The sequence below is a fragment of the Terrapene carolina genome, unplaced genomic scaffold (genome assembly GCF_002925995.2).
Source record: "Terrapene carolina triunguis isolate 2854851 unplaced genomic scaffold, T_m_triunguis-2.0 Scaffold23, whole genome shotgun sequence".
NCBI classification, from domain to species: domain Eukaryota; kingdom Metazoa; phylum Chordata; order Testudines; family Emydidae; genus Terrapene; species Terrapene triunguis.
This window is the reverse complement of record NW_020664374.1, coordinates 3017574-3034661: the sequence shown is the minus strand read 5'-3', so window position 1 is coordinate 3034661 and position 17088 is coordinate 3017574. Positions and strand designations below refer to the sequence as shown.

Here is a 17088-nt window from a genome sequence, read left to right as displayed (position 1 = left end):
CCCCCCCCCCCCAAAACATGAAAAGCACCTCCCAGACTGACCAGGGTAACCAGTGACTGCACTGTGTATGTGTCCTGATGCTGGACCTGACCCCGCCTCTGTAGCCTGCTAAAGGTGACTGTCCTGTCCAATTACCAAGCCCCTTCCCCCCCTCCAGACAGACTCTCCCTCAAAAGAACCTGACCGAAACAGTAATGAACAGAAACAAACATTTTATTGCGAACCAGACATGAAACGTGGGGGGTGAAACTTGGACGGGGGCTTGTGTGAGGTGGGTAGGAAAGGACTTATGAAATTTTGGGGAATGTCAGCCTTCTACTGCTAGAGCAGTCTGCAGGGGTTGATTGAAAGTTTTAACGGCCCTTGCCGCCCCTCCTTCTTTGGACTTTGGGTGAGGGTGGTGTGGGACTTGGTGGCGGGTGAGGGCGGTTACAGATAGACTGCAGCGGGGCTCTGTCCTCCTGCCTCCGGTCTTGCAGAACATCCACAAGGCGCCGGAGCGTGTCCGTTTGCTCCCTCATTAGTCCAAGCAGCTTTTCAGTAGCCTGTTGGTCCTCCTGACGCCACCTCTCCTCCCGTTCCATGACTGCTCGGTGCATTTGTGACAAGTTCTCCCTCCACTGTGTCTGCTGGGCTGCCTGGGCTCGGGAGCAGCCCATTAGTTCTGTGAACATGTCTTCACGCGTCTTCTTCTTCCTCCGCCTAATCTGCGCTAGCCTCTGGGAGTGTCCTGACAGGCTGGGTTGGGAGACAGTCGCAGATGTGTCTGTGTGAATTTTAAAAAGGGAGTGAATTCCTGAGACAGATAAATGAAATTGTATACAAAGAACCTAGTCTTTCTCTGTGAACAAGACCATGCACTGAACCTCTCACATGCGCACTCAGGACAAGGTCGAATTTTCGGCCGTCGCCTTCAGTGCCTGTGGACTTGCGGAGGTCTTGGAGTGTTCAGAGAACTGTGGCTGGAGACCTGAACTTCTGGAGCGGGCAATAATGGTAAGCCGCAGACTTGTGGCTGCTTAAAACTCCAGCTGTAGCACTGGCCTCCTTTCACATTGAAAGCAATGCCAGTCTCTGCTGCCAGCAATCAGGACAGCATCAACTCTGCCCCTGTCCCACCCCCTCGCGGCTGTCCCAGGGAAAGATCCCTGTATGCTGCCCCTCTCCCTCCACCGCGTGGCTGTAAAGCAGTCCCAATACTAACAGTCCCCTCCCTAATTCAAAGCAGGGCGTCATGAGCGACATCACCCTCCTGAGGATCCCGGACACCCAGAGAGAACGCATGCTGCGGGAAAGCATGCAGAAACCGGGGCCGTATGCCGCCATGCTATGTCGGGCCATGATCCCCGAGTACCTGATTGTGGCATGGAGGGGACATGTCTGCTACCACGGAGGGCCCACTAAGATCGCCCTACCCCGGAACCTGATCAACAGGCTTGAGCTCTACCTCCACGAGACCTACGAGGAGTTCTCCTACGAGGATTTCTCGTCGATCCCCGGCCACATTGACCGGATTTTCGCGTAGGTGCACTGGGACTTTGGAGTGGAGCGTCTTGGGCCTGGGAATCATGTAGTAACGGACATTGTGAAATTTTTTTAAAATACTTGGGACTAAATTGAGAAGAGCCTAAGACAGAGAAATCATGCAAAACCCATTTGTTACCTTTGTAAATATTCCTGTTTTGTACCTGATTATTTTTTTACTAGTTTACAGCACTTTTATAAATATACATTGTTAATAGTATAAATATTACCGTTCTGTTTTAAATAAATGTTTACATGTTTACAGCACTTACTGCTTGATCCGTCCCCTGATTCTGTGTCCGGGGTAAGGGATGGGGACGGTTGGTACGGGATCTCGGTAAGGGTGATGAAGAGCTCCTGGCTGTCGGGGAAATCAGCGGTGCCAGCGCTGTCGACTGCCTCGTCCTCCTCATCTCCTTCCTCCTCTTCCCCGTCCGCTGTCATGTCCGACATGATCCCATCCTCGGAGTCCACGGTCAGGGGTGGGGTAGTGGTGGCGGCCGCTCCCAGGATGGAATGCAGTGCCTCGTAGAAACGGGATGTGTGGGGCTGGGATCCGGAGCGTCCGTTAGCCTCTTTGGTTTTTTGGTAGCCTTGTCTCAGCTCCTTGATTTTCACGCGGCACTGCGTTGCATCCCGGCTGTAGCCTCTCTCTGCCATGGCTTTGGAGATCTTCTCGTAGATCTTAGCATTCCTTCTTTTGGAGCGCAGCTCTGAAAGCACGGACTCATCGCCCCACACTGCGATGAGATCCAAGACTTCCCGATCAGTCCATGCTGGGGCCCTCTTTCTATTGGATTGCACGGCCATCTCTGCTGGAGAGCTCTGCATAGTTGCCACTGCTGCTGAGCTCCCCTCGATGTCCAAAGAGGAACTGAGATTCAAACTGCCCAGACAGGAAAATGAAAATGAATTCAAATTTTCCCGGGGGTGTGGCTGGTCAGAGCATCCGAGCTCGGACTGCTGTCCAGAGCGTCAACAGAGTGGTGCACTGTGGGATAGCTCCCGGAGCTATTACCGTCGATTTCCATCCACACCTAGCCTAATTCGATATGGCCATGTCGAATTTAGCGCTACTCCTCTCGTTGGGGAGGATTACAGAAATCGATTTAAAGAGAGCTTTATGTCGAACTAAATGGCTTCCTGGTGTGGACGGGTGCAGGGTTAATTCGATATAACGGCGCTAAAGTCGACATAAAAGCCTAGTGTAGACCAGGCCTTAGTGTCCAAGACTGAAATGAATGACTCAAGCCCTTATCTAGGCTCAGATTTAAAAAACCACTTGTTCTCTCATTAGGTTGTTAAAAATCAGATGAAGGAAGCCAGAACCCAATTTTTTTGATGGAGATAGAGCAGATAGTGATATTGCTTACAGTGAAGCTAGAAAACAGTATTGAACATATGAACCAAAAGGTTCCATATTGAGATGGGAAGTATCCCTGGAATCTGCTTTGATTGCCTGTTAGCTGTGATGGTTTAAACTGCAAATGTTTTTATTTCAAAAGGGGAAGATAATACTATAAATTTAACCATTTGTGGTTATTACATCTGAAGAAAGGTGTTTATATTCATTCTCTCTTGCAGAGTACATGTGAACTTTCAGCAAGGCACTGCACAATATGTAAACTGTGCAAGTGGCCTACACACTATAGTCCCATCTGAAATGTGAAAAGGGAAAAATGTCTTTGCTTAGTACTTGGCCCATGTTCATGTAGACTTGCTTTAACTTATTGCTTAAGGCTTTTTAATTCCCAGCTCAGTAGCTATAAGTGACCTCTGGCGTATTAAAGCAAATAGTTGAAATCTATTACCTCCTAAACAGAAGCTCAGCTACTGAAAGCATGCTTTAAAATGGTGTAAAGTTATACTTTCATGGCTCAAAATGGTTTAGAAAATGTTATTTTTTAAACTGGCATTTTGTGGCCCACTATTAAAATGTAATGTAATATCAGTTTGCTAAAGTGCTTTTTTTTTTTTTTCTTGCCACTTCAGTTTGTTCCTTTCCCATAAAATGTATATATGAATAAAAATCCATTCTGGTTTTTCCTTAAGTGACCAGTTCAACTAAACAATGGGCTAACTTTAAAATTACAAGTTCCAACTGCACAGCAGCACTTAGTTTCGTTTATTTTAAATACAGTGATCTACCTGCTACTTCTTCCCTCTTAAAGACAAAATATTGATCTGTCTGAAAGAATCAAATTAATGACTGCATCATGGGGCAAGGCAGTAAAAGATTTCTAAAGCTAGACCTGCCACTTCTATGGTGGAATTGGAAAGGTCACAGTGTCCATCCGCTCCCTTCTTGAGTAGTTCAGAGATGAAAAGTTCAAGCATCTTGCTGAGAGCACTTCAAGCAACAGACCACGTAAACTGTCTGGCACTCTGCTCCCAGGATTAGAATGGATAGCATCATGTGTGAGCACTCACTATCTCTGCTATTCCAGGACTTGCTTCTTAAATACTACCGTGGAGGAAATTGCTTCTTCTGGAGTGATGAAAATGATGAAGTTTACTCTTGATAACTTTAACTCTTTAGAGCCTACTGAATTCCACATTTGGTGTGATAAATCCTAATAATGTCAGACTTTTCCTTTTGTAAAAACTTAAATCATTAGCCAACCTCAAGTGGTGCAAACTGCTTTTCAGATTTTAGAGAGCAGAACCTGTCCAAATCAGATGCACTTGCCCATCTCTGGAGTCAGGCAAACCTTTATATGCAATTCAAGACAGGCTAAAAGCTGTCAAAGACTATTAAAGAGAGAAGGTGGGTGAGGTAATATCTTTTATTGAACCAACTTCAACAAACTTGCCTCTCTCACCAACAGAAGTTGGTCCAGTAAAAGATATTACCTCACCCACCTTGTATCTCTAATATCCTGGGACCTACAAGGCTACAACAACACTGTATACAAGAAAAACTATATTGGCTCAAAGCATTTAGGAATAAGTATCATTTTATCTCTCAAAAATGCTATAACGAAGTGCCAGAGACAGAAACTTTTCAACATTACCATTTTCTACTGCAAGACTCGCTCCAAGTTTTAGCACATCCTGTACCAGAATGCTTCCAGTAGCAGAGTTAAGACTGAGCATACTTAAAATGGAGTTAAATCTGAAATGCTAACCCTGAAAGAGGGCCTAGTACCTTTCCTCTTAGTGTTTCATTCCTTAGCCCTTAACTGTAAAAACTAATGTAAAGTCATCTTGCAGCAAAGTTGTCTAGTACAGAGTTATCTGAATGTCAGACTGAGAGATAACTTCATTATGCGCCCTTAAAAGGAAAGGGTCTTTAATTATAAGTTTTATGCTTTAAAATAGTGGTTCTCAATCAGGTACATGTACCCCAGGGGGTATGCAGAGATCTTCCAGGGGGTACATCAACTCTTCTAGATATTTCCCTAGTTTAGAACAGGTTACATAAAAAGCACTAGCGAAGTCAGTACAAACGAAAATTTCATACAGAAAATGACTGGTTTATACTTCTCTATATAATATACACTAAAATGTAAGTACAATATTTATATTCCAATTGATTTTATAATTGTATGGTAAAAATGAGAAAGTAAGCAATTTTTCAGTAAGTGTGCTGTGACACTTGTATTTTTATGTTTGATTTTTGTAAGCAAGTAGTTTAAGTGAGGTGAGACTTGGGGGTATGCAAGACAGATCGACTTCCTGAAAGAGGTACAGTAGTCTGAAAGGGTTGAGAGCCACTGCTTTAAAACAATGAAATGAACATGGGTCTTTCACTTTATCAGTTTTGACTTCAACCTTTCTTCCCAATTTAGACTTCAGAATGAATCAAAACTAAATGAACTAACAGCACCAACCACTTGTTACGATAGAAATCATTAACTGTTACAGAAAGTTACCCTTTAATAAGATTTCTTTACTAAAAACTCACAAGAAACATCTAATCTTTAGCATGGCATGTTTTCAGCTGGTGCTCAGATTTTTTTCCTTCTCCTTTGTGGTTCATGTGCTCTTCCAATTTACCTTGTACTGAAATTTTGCTCTAAATGTGAAAATCCTTTTCATGGCACAGTGGGATAAATTTTAACTTCATGCCAGTACTGAAGCTGCGTTGTTAGGCTAGAGCTTGACTTAGACATACAAATAGATGTAGTAACAAAACTATGGAAAGTTACTGAAATTCCTGTATTTTTCCCCCCTCAAGCTTGCTCTGAGTCTCTGAATGGAAATCATAGTTTAAGACTGTGATGAGCAATAAGGCAACCCCTATACATTAGTATCTTTGTCAGATCAGAGTGAAATTTAAGAGATGGTCTTCCTGCTAACAGGTGTGAGTTGCTGAGTCAGACAGCCTACACTATGGAAGATCACTTCATTGGCTGATACCTGTATCAAAGATGTGACTGACATCTGCCTGTGCATTATGCCTTCATAGCAGTAGTATAATGTTAAGATATTAATGTCAATTCAATATTTAAACTATGGCTTACCAAAAGTCTGTGTACCCTGTGGTTCAAGGAATGGGCTATGGAATTTGCTTAAGAACTGAGTTTACTGACAAACTGCTTCACTCTCTAGCCATTAAAACAAAATTGTTTAGTACTTTGAGCCAGCATGAGCTTTGTCCCAAATGAGTGATAAAGTTAAGATTATAATAGTCTTTAACACTCCACAGAAGCTAATGTACCAATTGTGTTTGGAAAGCTGTTTTGCAGCTACTTAAAGATTTTTATACAGGATGTTAACATTCATTCAATCCTGGAAAAGCCATTGTAGTACAATTACCCAATCATAGTACCTGAACCGTCTCAGCACACAGCTAACCCTTCCTTGGTGTGCTCATGTCTGCTGAAAAATTATGGAAGTGCTTTCAGTGGGGTCATGTGGAAGGATGTAAAAAAAAAATTTTTTTTCGAACTTCTGCTTTTAATAGGACTATGCCCATTTCTTTGCCCCAGGGCTAGTAGATGTGAAACTAATTTGTTCACACGCATGTACCAAAAAAAACAAACCTTTTCTCTCTCTCCTGCACAACTACCTCTTACTCCTATGTACGTCACTTACCAGTGGAACTTATGTATGTGGATTACATGCAAACAAAATCTGTTAAGATCATTAAAGTTGCAAAGACAAGCTCTTGTGAAAAGAAATGCTACAATTAAGGTTCCTGTGACCTTAATTTGACCCCCTTGTGTGTATGCATTGCTAGTTTAATTAATTATGATCACTTTTTTCTATGGGGCCTGTCTCATTCAGTGCACTCAGTATTTTATTTTATCCCCATTGTACAGTGTGTGGCCCTATGTATGATTTAGTGCACACTATTGAACCTGGCTCTGAGAACCAAAAAAAAAAAAATCCTCATAGGCTTTTCTATGGCACTTATTGCCAGAATGAGTGTGTCACAACCTGAGCACATTAGATATTAACCCAGTTTCACAGCTCGTGGTTACTTAAAATCTCAGTTCCCCCATTGTGGGTGCCTAGCTCGACACCCATAACCTGATATGTCAGAGTACTTCCTATTATATTAGCACTTTATTGTTCAAAGCACAGCTCCCCTTGACTGACTTCACACAGGTGTGAGTGCTTCCAGCTGCATGCTGCCTGGGTACTAGCAGAGGGGTCAGAGTACAGGAAAGACAGATTCCCCCAGTTCCAGTGCCTAGTCTAGAACAGGCAGAAGCAGCAGTTACAAGGAAATATCTGCCTTTGCCATGTAGTGTGAGGGGGAGGGAGCATGCTTTGTGGGGATGGCCCAGGCAGAGCCTGGTCATCAACCCTAGGGGCTGTGAGAGGCTCAAACATGCTAAGCAAGGAGAGAATCTTTAAAATTTTAGCTGCTAAAATCAAGTATGAGCATGTGCTAACTGCCATTTTTGAAAGGTGGATATATAACTTGGCCACCTTTGGACAAACTTTCATGGGGATGGTAAAAGGCCCAGCCCCTGCCCAATTTAAAGTCCTTGCTCCACAGGATGGGGCCTCTAATTTTTCCAAGAGGTCATTGGAATTTTGAATAGTGAAAAATGTATTTCCCCCCCTAACGTCATTCTCTAAAACAGCTGAACCATCTTGGTGAAATTTTCTAAAAAGATTTCAAGCTGAGGTAGATGCCCAGCATGGAACATTTTGGCCTACATGCTTACCGTTTGGCAAAAAATAGCAATTGAAAACAGGGTCTTATAATGGGAAGTGTTGGGTAAGCTTAATAGGTGGTGCTACCAGCTCTACCTATAACCACAACAGGGCCCAGTTCTGTAAGCTTACACATGCACATAGCCCCATTGAAATGAGTGGGGGTTGAAGGACTTGGTCCTTCTACATAATTTCAGTTTAACAAAACCTGCAATCTTTCTTCAGACAGTAATGATCAGAGAAGTAGTTATTCACTTAAAAAAATTCAGCATCTTGGTTACAGGAGGCTGATTCTGCACAGTAAACCTGAACACTACACTCATTCTAATGCCCTTCAGAGAAAGGTTCAGTGTTGCCTTTTGGAACTTTTGTTTTGAAGTTGTAACTCACCACTAATAACTTGCTCCAACTCCATTTTGGCAGAGTTCCTGCTTCTGCACATGAGTGAATGGAATTTAGTGCTTAAAAAAAAAAAAAAAAAAAAAAAGTTAAAGCATGAGACGCTAAGCTTGTAAGATAGGAAAAAGGCCTGTCAGAGTGAAATCAGTATTCAATGAGTCATCTAGTAGCCAGTGGGAGTAATACCCTTCACGTATATGGACTAAAGTCCCAGAGAACAGAAAGAAGAGGGTGGGAGGGGGAATCCAAGGAAGCCAGTATCTCAGCTTAGAAAGATCCAGTTCAAACTTCAGGGGAGTGAAGCAGACCAGAACAGCTCAGTAACAAGAGCACGGTTCTCATATATCCAGTATGCATTGTAGGACCAGAGGACATTTAGAAAGAGGATTTGTTCTTGTATTTGAAAATACTGTTTTAGTAAGACAGGTTTGCAATATGATGTAGCTTAATAGCCTTTCATTGTATTGTAAGTTTTAAGCTTGTAGAAGAAAGTTTAAGACTCCATCTGGTAAAAATCCAAATCCCTCTAAGGTGGGTTTTTTATGCCATTTTGTAAAATAAGATAAGAAAAAATAAGCCTACATACCAAGAGGGAAAATTTGAAGGAACTGGTAAATTATAAAGCCAAAGAAATGGCTTAGACATGCAGTTTTAATACAGAAATACTGCTGGAAACAGTCATGCTGTGCTTAAAGCTGAAGTCCTAAATTCAGCAGAATTCCCATTGAACTTCAGTACATTTTTTGCCACGGGAAGGACTGCAGGATCCAAAATACATTAAGGGGACAACATGAGGAATTTACTTTCAGTAACAACTCTTCCCTTTCCACCACTTGACGTAAGAAATAAAATAGAAAAAATTTAAACTTCAACAGTGGCTCACGTGTACGTGTCAGGGTTAGGAAAGTGGCTTTAATTACACTGCAGATTGTTTCTGAAGAGTTCAAAGAACAGCTGCCCAAAGCTACATAAACCAAACTCTTAATGAAGTCAGTATTTACTATGGAATGACAACTTCTGATTTGTTATCTTAGTCTGGTGAGTGTGCATCCATTCACAGAATCTTTCAAAACACTGCTGCGTGTACACACAGTGCACATCAAGGCTGGCCACATCTGAATCCATATTGCATGCCACCAGGCTGTTTCCTCTGCAAGTTACTCTATTTGATCTACTGACTAAGTAATCTATACTGATGTCACTGAGCACTGACGTTTGTTACAACCACAATCATGATTGAGAGTGACTCCTGTCCACAAGCATCTAGGCACAAAAGGACAGGTCCATGCTATGCTGTCAGGCTAATCCTTTTTAACATTTCTTGTCTATTACCACCACTTAAGATTTTAAAAGTCTACTGGTAAGTTACTGTTCTGTTAGAAGTTCAGCTAGAGTGACTGAAGCCTAGTCTGCACGTTGCTGATACAGCTGTACAGATTCAGTGGCTGAAATCAGCTAGAACAGCAAAAGCATTTATGCTGATACAACTGTCTACACTAAGGCTTTTGCAGGCATGGAAATGTCACAAAAAATCCAGTCTTAACAGGCGCTGCTATGCAGGTAAACATTTCTAATACAGACCTGGCCTGCTTGTCCAAACAGAGAGAAATGCAAATGTCCATTTCAGATTTGCATTCCATAACAAAGCTGCAATGAAAGGATTTCCAGCCGTATAGGGAATGGCTAATTCATCAGCTTTCTATGGGAATTCTATTCTATTAGTCCTAGCTTTTGTAAAACAAGCTCTTTGTAAGACTTAAATCTGGAGCCAAATTAAACTCCAGATCACATTGAATAAATGCCCCATAGCTTTAGCATTCTTTTAAAAGGTTTATACAGTACATTAACAACAAGCACTGTGAAATCCCAGCTCTCAGCACCAAAGGGTTATTTAAGGTATGAGTTATAGGCAAACTTGAAGTGGATTTTAGCTTGGCATTTCAGTAAGAGCTCAACACAAGGGGTCAGAACTTCAGCTATGCCAACTGCCACCAGTTATCAGCCCTGAACTTTTTTCCCTCCCTCCCAAACAGAGGTTTCTGTGCAGTTTCTTGTAAGAGTATGGTGTGGTGTTACTGTGCTTTCTGTGGATTAGGTCACACTGCAGTAGAAATGGAAGCAGCACTTCAACTGTTTTTTTTCCCCCCAAGGGAAAGTTTGTATAATCAAATTCACAATTTATTATATAATTTACTGTATTCAGAACTCTAAAAACACAGTCCTGGTATTAGGATAAAATAATTCCCAGTTACAGGGTGGGGAAGCAGAGCACTTAAAAAAAAACCTCACCACCTAGATCTGTGAAAGTTTTGCTACAATACTGAAGTGTAAAATACTACGTTTGCAAATACTGAGTTTTTGCAATGGTAGATGATTTGTCCAAGTATCGTCAGTAACTTAAAAAATTTAAGTCTCCTTGTTGCCAGAAAAAGCACCTACAATTGACCACAGACTGGCAGCTTCAAACTGTAAAATAAACCACTCCATATTGGAGGTTCATAGTTGTCCATATTGCACTGTCATATCCTTACTGGAAATGAAGTCGTGTCCACCTGTTTTAGGTGATTAAAATGTGTTCTGCTATGCAAAACTGTACAGTTGTTAGCATAAACTGAAGTTCTGAAAGGATGTGGAATGTTGTCTCTTCAGGGATGAATTTTTCTTCAGTCCTTGGCTGTTACCGTAACGCATCCTTCCAATGTCTGCACTTCAAGCTATGGGAGAGGGGAAAAAGTAATACTGTATTAGAACATTTTTTCTGCAATTAGCTTCAGTATTCTCAAAATAGAAAACATGTTAAGAGAACAGTGTGAATTTTTTTTAAACTAGGAATTTTAAGCTTGTAGCTCAAGCTCAGTATTGTAACTACATTAAGTAGCAATAAATTGTCAGTAAAATATATAGAACTATAAAAGAATTTTAAATGGGGATGGCGGAAGAGAAAAAATCAAGTTACAATAAAACAATGTGAAAGCTAATAGTATGCTCTGAACAAAAGCAGAAAAATTGTTGCTGTGTGTATACTTATGTACTGACAAGCTTTTTCCAACAGATGGATTTAGCTATATACTCACTTTCAAGAATAACCCCTGTGCTCAAATTAGCTTGTTCATACATGCAAGACTGCAGCCACTCATCCCTTTTCAAAGATCTAACAACAATACAAGACCCCTCAGTGGCTCAGTAAGATATTATTTTAACAAAATACAGACCAGGAGGAGTATGAACAAGTATGCATAAATGGACAAATACACTAATGGATTTACCTGTACTTTAATCATTTACATTTATTAATTTGCAAACAGGCCTTGCACTCATTGTCAAATGACAAATACTTTATAGATTGAATATATAGAGAATTGAATTTTGGCCTGTGACAGAGAAACTATTACCTGGCAGTGTTATGCAGCAGTGATGGAAAATCAATGGTATGTAAACATTCTATACAATGTGTAAACATTATAACCCTAATTTGATCACAAAACTTGTTTCTCAAGTCAATGACAAAGCAGTCTGTTCAGTAAATACCCTTCTCAGTTTTGAACATAATCCAGCAGCATATGTCTATCTTGTAAATTTGATTCCTTTTTAATAATATTTCCTGGACATAGTAAGTCAGTCATTCAGCTCCACTAAAAATTAATATTAATACAAATCCTACACTAAATTAATTAAATTTGCATATTCCAGACCCACTGAGTTTTTTGCATTCCATGAGAACTTTACCAACACATTATCAAACCATAAATATGTCAAATTAGCATCACTACTTTAGCATGGATATAGTATACTTCTCTGGGTACTTAGTATTGTTTAACAGAATTTACACTGCAAATGGCAGACAGACATACTTCAACTGATACCTTTTCATGGACTATCTTGTAAAGGCACAGTCAAACCCATATTAAGTCCAACTAGCATAATTGTTACACAACTAAAATTCAAATGACTGCATACTTAAAGTTAAAGCTTTCTAGTCCCTTCCCCACCCTTTTCCAAAAACTCACTTATTTACCAAGGAAGAGAATTTTAAAACTTAGCTTGAATAAAGTATATGACAGCAGGAATCCTTAGCACACGATGCATTCTTCCAGTGGCCTAATATTACCCCACATATAATGCAGGGGGCCCTTGGCACCATGAACTCTTATGTGTACTCCTATTATTCAGTAAGTTTTATCAAACAAAAAGTTTGTTTTGATTCTCACTAAATATGGATGTTAACCCTTCAGTTGGGCTTTTGTTATAGATGTTCTCTTAATGGGACACTTTACTTCCAGTGGAACATCATTTTCAAAACTAGGTAGCAGAGCTATTGTACACGCCATCCCCTTTTTCTGCCATCAAACTTTTGGATTTACTATTCCAGGGCGTCCATGTTGCATTGCCGAGCCACTACTGTCATACATCACTTGGCTAGTCTCTGATGTAAAGCTCTGTAATAAAGTAGCTTTACTCGGGAGGCTGATTTTCCTTTCCCACTTTTTCTGTTCATGAGCACTGTGGAAAAGCTAGAGTCAGACACAAAAGCTGCTGCAGCAGCAGCCCTCAGGGAAGCTAAGTACTAAATTGCTATGAATACTCATTTGTAATAAGTGTCATTTTAGTCCAGTGCATATGAAAATACTCAGTGAGCCTTGTGATAGGTTTCTACTTACTGTAACATTGTCATACTTTATTATAGCCTACCTTTTGCAGTTCTTTTTAGTAAGCTTGCAGTTAGTGTCAGACAAGCTCACAAGCACCAGTTACAGGATTGACTAAAGTACTTCTAGGAGCTGCTCCAGAAACAGTTTAAAACTTACAATGCAAATCGGTCTTTTCAAATCAAAACTTACTTTCATTTTGTCATACGTTTCATCCACTTTTACGCTATCAGAATGCATAAGGGACAGGGCTGTGGCCAGCCTGGCTCAGGAATAAATTGTTTAGTTTTTCACTTAGGGCCTGAGATCTTTATGCTCGGTGAAGTAAATGGCAATAATGCTGCTACTGACTTCAGTGGTGTAGGATCGGGGCCTCATCACTCAGTGTCTTCCCCCTTCAGTAAGATGCCTCCAAATTTTGCCCAAATGAGGGCCATACTGACAACTTGGAAAGAGCTGACAGGTCCCAATGGCTTTCTATAAAATGAAGCAAGACTGCAGTCACCATACTTGTTTAAACAGAGGTGTGCGATCCATTGAGACTACAGGTCTGAGCATGCCATGCTGCAGCTTCAATCAAAGTAAAAATACTTCTTCCTGAGATTTGTAGTCTCAGGGCTGCCCCTCTGTATTAAAGAGGAGGGTAGCTCTGGGTCAAACTGTCATCAATCCATGGATTGTATTAGGACTGCCCAGGCCTATGGATGAAGTTTTTGTGTGTGAGATTTTAATTGCTGGATTCTGAAAGGAATTGCCTTAGAATCTTCATACCTGTAAAGATGTCCAAAGGAAGTAGCATCTGTGTGCTTGAAGTTGTTCACGTAAACATTAGCTATTTTAATCTTAAACTGGGTCAAAGGAATGTCAGTTTTTAGCCACGAGCAGTAACGCATGTACCCCTTTGGACAGTAACAGCAGCTAGTGTAGCTCTCCCACTGTGAGCTATCCGTCCTTTTCACTGATGTCAGGCTTGAAGACAGAGAGGATGGACAGGAGGAGTATGAAAAGGAGATCCCGCTATCAAAATCACCACTCTCAAGATGAGAGGCTACCATGACAGAGCAAGGGTTTAGATTATTCTTGTGCTAGCAGGTTTTAGCTTTGGGGGGATGGGTAGGGGCAGAGAGGGCATAGAAGTAAAAGGTCTTGCAAGTTCTTATTCAGCTGGCAATACTTAATTTTACTTAGTGCAAATCTGTAGCTTAATGAAGATCATTAGAACTTGCAGAAGGCGCTCTACTCCAGTAACATTGCAATGTATTACTGAATCCATCCTGTTGGAAAATTGTCACCTTCTGTTACTTATGCAACTACCTTCCATCTAGGTTGAGAGAGAGAGAGAGAGAGAGAGAGAGAGAGAGAATGAATCTATGCTTAGGAAATGCAAATATTGACCACACCACTTAACATGGCTACTTTCAGAAGCTATATATAAGCCAGATAAATTGACTCTGTGTCTCACTTGTTCTCAAATGCCTTTAATAATAAAGGAACACGGTATGCCTTTTACAACAAAGGCATAAGAACTCTCTTCTCACAAGTTCTCTGTGGGTGACTGAAGACCGGTTTCAGAGGGCTCTTTCCCCCCCTCTTCAGATGCTACATTTTCAGTACACTAATATCCTCTACTTAACTAATTCCAATAGGAGATGGATGCAAGTCATCCTGTGGACAGTGACAAAGAACCCAAGTGCACAGAATAACTTTTAGTCGAACCTAGCTGTAGAAATTCCATAGTCAGTCTTTCTCCCTGCCTCCAAAATAGAAAAAAAATGTTTTAGCGATAAAGTCACAGTATCCTTTTTAAGCAGTCTTCAGGGGGAACCCGTAAGTTTTTACCAAATAGACTAGTTCTTGCTGCAGGAGAGGGCAGCATTTGTTTTGGATTGAGAATACAATAGTCTCAATGAAGTTGTATTTGTTAATCTAGTTCCCTAACCTTTTCCACTAAGCGTCTAGAACATTCTGGATAACTACTATTTTAACCCCTTGCTAAGAGAAAGAGGTTACTGCAATATGCTTGAAGTAACAAAATAACCAATGTGTTCAGAGTCAGGCTTGAAGAGAAATTTTCTACATGACAAAGTCTTTATCAGATCTCATTATGATTTCTGTGTAGTGTGATGGTTTGAAAATGTGAATTTTTTTAAAATACAAGGTTTGTGTTCTGGTTCACTATTAACTTGAAGATTTAAATAAAACTGAGTACAGACATTGATTCTACTGTTTTCATTTTAATATTGAAACAAGAATGAGTCTCTGTGGAATGAGAAATAGAACATTTAAAATTGCTCTTTGTTTCACAGAAATTTCATACTATAGTAGGTAAGAATTGAAGGGGAACATATGCTTTGAATTCAATGTGTAGATATGCTAAACAAGTGCACCAAGTTGGAAAAAAGTTACTGTTCTTGGCTATACACAAAGAGAAAGAGCGAGAGCTTGCTTTTCTGTCAACTGAATACTTTAAAAAATTCTATACTTAAACAGGACATCTAAAGCACTAAGCAGAACCCACAGCAAATTTAAATAGGCCCTGCCCAGGTCATAGGACCCCTCGTCTCACAACTTTCAGCTATATTGCCAGTCCTGTCTAAACTTCATACTGAATGAGTAAGCCCCTTCGTTTTCAGTTTAAACCGACTTTACTGAAAAAAATCCCAGGTTTTACAAAAAGTATTATTCGTTTTTTCCCCTGATTTTCACCCGACTTTTGTATCATTCAAATATATAAAAAAATAACTTGTTTTATTAGGAAAATGCAATACATTGCAATGAGATATATGTATTACGATAATATAACAGTCTGTGTGTATATGTAAAGCTGCTTGTTGAAGTAAGGCTATGTATTAATCTAGAAAATACAATAAACAGGCATGCACGCAACATCTGAATGTACTGATGAATCTCACGTCCACCACGTACACATTTCAAGCTGTTAGCAGATAAGTTTTAAGATCTGACACTATAATAAGAAAACGAAAGTCTGTATCAGAATATGTTTCAGGACATAAAGACGTATTCAAACGTTTTAAAAAAACAAAAACAGGAGAAAAGGATGAAGTTGAGTATATGTCCTGCAAATGGTGTGGCCCAATTATTAAATGTAAATATTTATAGGCTAGTCATTCAAAGTCTACAACAGTAAACGGTTTATTCAAATTGGGATTAGGGATATATTGTTTTCTTAAATGTAGAGGTGGCATTGTGTTTTGAATTCTGTTTTAGTTCTGCAGTAAATCACACTGAATTCCATTCATCAAAGTATTAATCTACTGAATACTTTCCCCCCGTCCACCAAAATAAACCCTGATATTTACGCAGAAAAATTAATAGATTTTTTCCACCAATTTTCACCTGTTTTTTTTGTTGTAGTAATAAATTCCCAGGAAAAATTAAATAAAATAAAAACCGAAAACGAAGGGCCTTAGGAATGAGGGAGGAGGCCTTGTAGTTACTACAATGGCTCTTAGCCAAGATGGTCAGGGATTCAACCCCATGCTCTGGGTGTCCCTAAAACTGACTTATAGAATGATCAGTCCAAGCTTCTAGAATTATCTTGTTCTGTTCATTCCCTCTGAAGCATCTGGCACTAGCCACTGTCAGAAGACAGGATACTGGGTTAGATGGACCATTGGTCTGACCCAGTATGGCCTTCATTATGTTCTCATTCACTAGGCACCATCCACAGTGCATAAGGATTTATTGAGTTACAGTGGTAACTCCACTGCTTTTAATAGTTGCTCTGGGTTTATATTTGGAATTACAAACAGAATTGGACCAAGCATGAGGCAGAGATCCTGTCCAACTTTCATAAGGAGTAAGGCAGGCATGCTGCATAACAACAGTAATCTCGGATCATGTAATTCAAATTCACACTGTAACACATACAAGGGAGCACAGCTGAAGTTGTGCACGTAACATCAGCTTTTCTGCTTCCTGGCTTTCGATTGCTTCACTTTGCAAAACTAACATTATGTTTCCATAGGTTTAAGGAATACTTTCACTGCTATTTGCTTACACACCATAAGAATGCCAATGCCATTTTCTTGAAAACATTGTGTTCTATGCATGAATTGTCAATGGCTCTATGCTCCCACAGCTTCGTGCAGAGAAGTCAGTGGTGGAAGCAAGTGCTCCTGCAAAGGGTGTGGTGTGCAGAAACTCTGGGGCAGGCAGTAACCAGCCCTTACATATTTCACTGCAGAGTCATCAGTAAGAAATAACCAATAAGCCAAATGTCTAACATTTGTTGCACACTAATTTCATAGTGCTGCAAGGGGTGCAGAAAATGAGGTTACTTGCTGCACCTAAGTTACTTGCACTGAAAATACACAACATTTTCCCTACTCCTGTATTTAGACACACACACACACACACACACACACACACACACACACACACA

General features: G+C 40.4%; 1 protein-coding gene across 1 annotated transcript in view; it reads right to left on the bottom strand.

The window, feature by feature from the left end:
- Nucleotides 1–9597: 9597 nt before the first annotated feature.
- Nucleotides 9598–17088, bottom strand: part of LOC112110514 (carbohydrate sulfotransferase 7) — a 21381-nt gene continuing 13890 nt past the window's right edge. Inside the window, exon 2 of the mRNA XM_024205553.3 lies at nucleotides 9598–10751. The gene's annotated coding sequence lies outside the window, so the exon portion shown is untranslated. The remainder of the gene's footprint in view (nucleotides 10752–17088) is intronic.